The sequence below is a fragment of the Oncorhynchus nerka genome, linkage group LG22 (assembly GCF_034236695.1).
Source record: "Oncorhynchus nerka isolate Pitt River linkage group LG22, Oner_Uvic_2.0, whole genome shotgun sequence".
Taxonomy (NCBI): domain Eukaryota; kingdom Metazoa; phylum Chordata; class Actinopteri; order Salmoniformes; family Salmonidae; genus Oncorhynchus; species Oncorhynchus nerka.
The window spans coordinates 63,877,005-63,881,758 of record NC_088417.1 but is presented as its reverse complement, the minus strand read 5'-3'; the positions used below and the strand labels follow the sequence as shown (position 1 = coordinate 63,881,758).

At 45.1% G+C, this 4,754-nt stretch overlaps 1 pseudogene; it reads left to right on the top strand.

The window, feature by feature from the left end:
• Positions 1 to 220: 220 nt before the first annotated feature.
• On the top strand, positions 221 to 1,221 carry LOC135563858 (GAS2-like protein 2A; annotated as a pseudogene).
• The last annotated feature ends 3,533 nt before the right edge of the window (positions 1,222 to 4,754 follow it).

The window sequence follows — 4,754 nt, the reverse complement described above, 5'->3', positions numbered from 1 at the left end:
CTTCTTCCTTTTGTTCCTCTTGGGAATCTAAAATATTAGAAAAAAATGAACCATGATTTAAATCAAAAGGTCCCTGGTGAGAAATCCTCCAAATTAAACAACCATCGCAATTAAGAGAAAGTCCATGTACTGTATTTAGCTACTGACGATTGTCAAACCCATTAGTAAAAGCGTTATACTGCAAAATGCAGAGGTAGCAAAATGCAGTTCGGCCCCCCAGATGCATGGAGAATCCAACACGGCAAGGGTCGCTACACCCGTCAGAGACTACAGCCCGGCAGATTTACCCGTCGGCCCCAAACAACCCATCATCACTATCCAGTAGCCTGAAGAAAGTGATACTCCTCAAAAGAGCTCAGATATAATTTGCACATTCTGTCCAGTCAAAACATGCTGTGAACAATCTTCTGGGGAACCCAGAGTCAGGCCCTTCACACCCATTGGGGGAAACTTGAGGGATCAAAATAAGAAACCCACCCCTTATGACATCACAACCAACCCTTCCACACGGCTCTATAAACAGCAACTCCAACCACAAGAGAATACAGAACCTGATGAGACCAAATGCATTTGGCTTTCCTGTCAAGGCTTCTCACAAAAGCACTGAGGCAAACCTTGAAGAGCCTGAGTATCCATAACTATGTGGCAATATCTTTAGGGCAGGAGACAGAGCGATAGACAGTGTTTACCTCTTCACCCCTCCCCCATCAGCCCGGGAAGTCAGTCTGTACCCGTGTCTGGAGCACGAAATCCTGTCCAACCTCTAGCAGCTCAGCGTCAACTCAGAATACAGCCACAACCTCCCAGACGACAGCGAGGAAAACGGTCAATACGAACCTACTCAGAATGTCCATGGTAGATTCTCTACTGTTCCAGCTGGGTCCAAACCATCTCCACATACCTCAGCCTCTAATGTCACACAATCCAGGTGAAGCCAGCTTCGATGTAGTCATCGCTGAACTCTCCAAAGGGAAGAGGCTGCTGGAGAAGGTGTGTGTGGAGAGCTGGGTGAACACACTGTGGCAGCCCTAGAGCCAGTAGAGAGACATGCAGCAGCTCAGAGGTGGTGGACTCAAACTTAAACCTCAATGTGGCAAAAGCTTGTGTGACCAGCTCTTGGTCCTCTCTGGACTACAGTGTAGAAAGAGCTGTCCACTGATTCTACAACCTCTCCTGACTCTGGGAATGGAGTTAGCATTAGCAGCAGGCGCAGGGTGACAGAAGCCACTTCACATGCAAGGAACTCCAGAGCCACTATCACAACAGGCTCAGATACCCTTTCTTTGGTTTCAACAGGCTATTTCAGTCAGAAGAGGACCTTGAAGAAACCAGAGAGGGTGCCTTCCATCTACAAGCTGAAGCTTCAGCCCAGAGTCCATCCCAGGCACTACAGACTAGGCAGGAAGCCCACGTGGATCCCCACCCCAATCTCCTACAGAGGGTCCAGAAGGGACACACAGACAAGCAACACACACACACACACCTCACCACTACAGGCAGACAGACAGTGCTCCACGGAAAGGTATCAGAGCTACAGGCAGCATGGCTATGAGGCCACATTGAGGCTAAGGCAGTGCCAAATGCCTAAACAGGAGACAGCAGTGGACCCGGAGCCCTGGGTCTAACCCCTTACATTTCACTTCCATAGCCAATTGCAATAGTCAAGGGAACATTACTAGTTTTGGATGGTAATGTACAGTCGTGGCCAAAAGTTTTGAGAATGGCACAAATATAAACTTTCACAAAGTCTGCTGCCTCAGTTTGTATGATGGCAATTTGCATATACTCCAGAATGTTATGAAGAGTGATCAGATGAATTGCAATTAATTGCAAATTAATTGCAAAAAAAAACAAAAACATTTCCACTGCATTTCAGCCCTGCCACAAAAGGACCAGCTGACATGTCAGTGATTCTCTCGTTAACACAGGTGTGAATATTGACGAGGACAAGGCTGGAGATCACTCTGTCATGCTGATTGAGTTCGATTAACAGACTGGAAGCTTCAAAAGGAGGGAGGTGCTTGGAATCATTGTTCTTCCTCTGTCAGCCATGGTTACCTGCAAGGAAACACGTGTCGTCATCATTGCTTCGCACAAAAAGGGCTTCACAGGCAAGGATATTGCTGCCAGTAAGACTGCACCTAAATCAACCATTTATCAGATCATCAAGAACTTCAAGGAGAGCGGTTCAATTGTTGTGAAGAAGGCTTCAGGGCGCCCAAGAAAGTTCAGCAAGCGCCAGGACCGTCTCCTAAAGTTGATTCAGCTGTGGGATCGGGGCACCACCAGTCCAGAGCTTACTCAGGAATAGCAACAGGCAGGTGTGAGTGCATCTGCACGCACAGTGAGGCAAAGACTTTTGGAGGATGGCCTGGTGTCAAGAATGGCAGCAAAGAAGCCACTTCTCTCCAGGAAAAACATCAGGGACAGACTGATATTCTGCAAAAGGTACAGGGATTGGACTGCTGAGGACTGGGGCAAAGTCATTTTCTCTGATGAATCTCCTTTCTGATTGTTTGGGGCCTTTGGAAAAAAGCTTGTCCGGAGAAGACAAGGTGAGTGCTACCATCAGTCCTGTGTCATGCCAACAGTAAAGCATCCTGAGACCAGTCATGTGTGGGGTTGCTTCTCAGCAAAGGAAGTGGGCGCACTAACAATTTTGCCTAAGAACACAGCCATGAATAAAGAATGGTACCAACACATCCTCCGAGAGCAACTTCTCCCAACCATCCAGGAACAGTTTGGTGACGAACAATGCCTTTTCCAGCATGATGGAGCACCTTTCCATAAGGCAAAAGTGATAACTAAGTGGCTCGGGGAACAAAATATTGATATTTTGGGTCCATGGCCAGGAAACTCCCCAGACCTTAATCCCATTGAGAACTTGTCATCAATCCTCAAGAGGCGGGTGGACAAACAAAACCCCACAAATTCTGACAAACTCCAAGCATTGATTATGCAAGAATGGGCTGCCATCAGTCAGGATGTGGCCCAGAAGTTAATTGACAGCAAGCCAGGGCGGATTGCAGAGGTCTAGAAAAAGAAGGGTCATATCACTGCAAATATTGATTCTTTGCATCAACTTCATGTAATTGTCAATTAAAGCCTTAGACACTTATGAAATGCTTGCAGTTATACTTCAGTATTCCATAGTAACATCTGACAAAAATATCTAAAGTCACTGAATCAGCAAACTTTGTGGAAATTAATATTTGTGTCATTCTCAAAACTTTTGGCCACGACTTTACAGGTACTATAGTATACTACATCATTTTTGATGAATCAGACCACACAGTGGTGGTGAAAGATTATCAGCATTCAGTGGAGCATTTACCTCAACATGTAACGGTTCTCTTGTGGTGAAGTAGAGGCGGACCAAAATGCAGCGTGGTTTCTTTGATTCATGTTTAATAACAAAAGATAAACACGAACACTACAAAAACAATAAACGTGGAAAACAGCCCTATCTGGTGCAAAACACAGAGACAGGAACAATCACCCACAAACACACAGTGAAACCCAGGCTACCTAAATATGGTTCCCAATCAGAGACAACGACTAACACCTGCCTCTGATTGAGAACCATATCAGGCCAGACATAGAAATAGACAAACAAGACATCCAACATAGAATGCCCACTCAGATCACACCCTGACCAACCAAAACATAGAAACATACAAATGATCAGGGTGTGACACAACAAATATACTTTTTTTCAATTATAATGCTCAGTTTCAGTTAAAAATGTTTCACTTATCCTGTGTGCACTGCACAGATAAAAATATTTTAACCCAAAACACAACACTATTTCAATGCTCTGGTAATCATATTTGCCTTTATTCCAAAAGAAAATAGCAATTTTCCCCCACCATTCTCCTCTATTCTCCGAAAGCTGAATGTATTACGTTCCCTGTGATTTTATATGTAAGGGAAATTTGGAGGTCAGATTTCCACTTCAATGTTGACTCCCAGTAGCTCTCCACTCACAAAGGAACACAAACAGAGGCAGCGGGCAGACACAGTCGGACGTCTCACAGCTGCTGCCCACATTACACCAGGATCCGTTCTATCAGAGCACAGAAGATTAGCAGAGAATCTCACCAAGACCCACAGACCCAGTATTGATACAAGGCTGAAAACACACATCCACACACATTCTCAAAGACACAGATAGACATTAACACCCTCGCACACAGTCACGCAGCATGAGATCGGACACCTTTGGTGGCTGAAGCCACAAACTCTTTTGCTAATGTATTTTTTATGTAAGATTTGAAAGTTTTAGATTCATGATGTATGTGTGCTGAATCACAGATAATTAACTTTGAATAGATTTTTGAAAATGTAATTGTGCAAGGCATTCTTTTTTTAATTGACCTCTGCCTCCCAGGAGTGACCCTCTCATTAAACAGTTCTGCGGGTCGCTACTTTAGCATCCTCTGATTGCTCCACATCACTTCAGATGCTGTCCTCGTCACCTTGTGTGTATTGAGTTTTGTGGCTACAGACTTAGAAATAACCCTCTGGCGAAATGCTGCTTGGAAGATCAAGTCTGGGGCTATTAATATCCCTGTCAAAGCTGCAGCCCGTAGCACTAAAGCAGCTGTGCTTGTTCCTCATCCGTTCGCTCTCGTGTCACGCTCCTCGCCTCTGAGTTGACTAGGAATACTCCTTCAATTACCGCCACTGTCTGTGGGGCCGGCCAGCGAGACACACACACACTGTGAACTGTACTAAGGAAGAACAATACATAC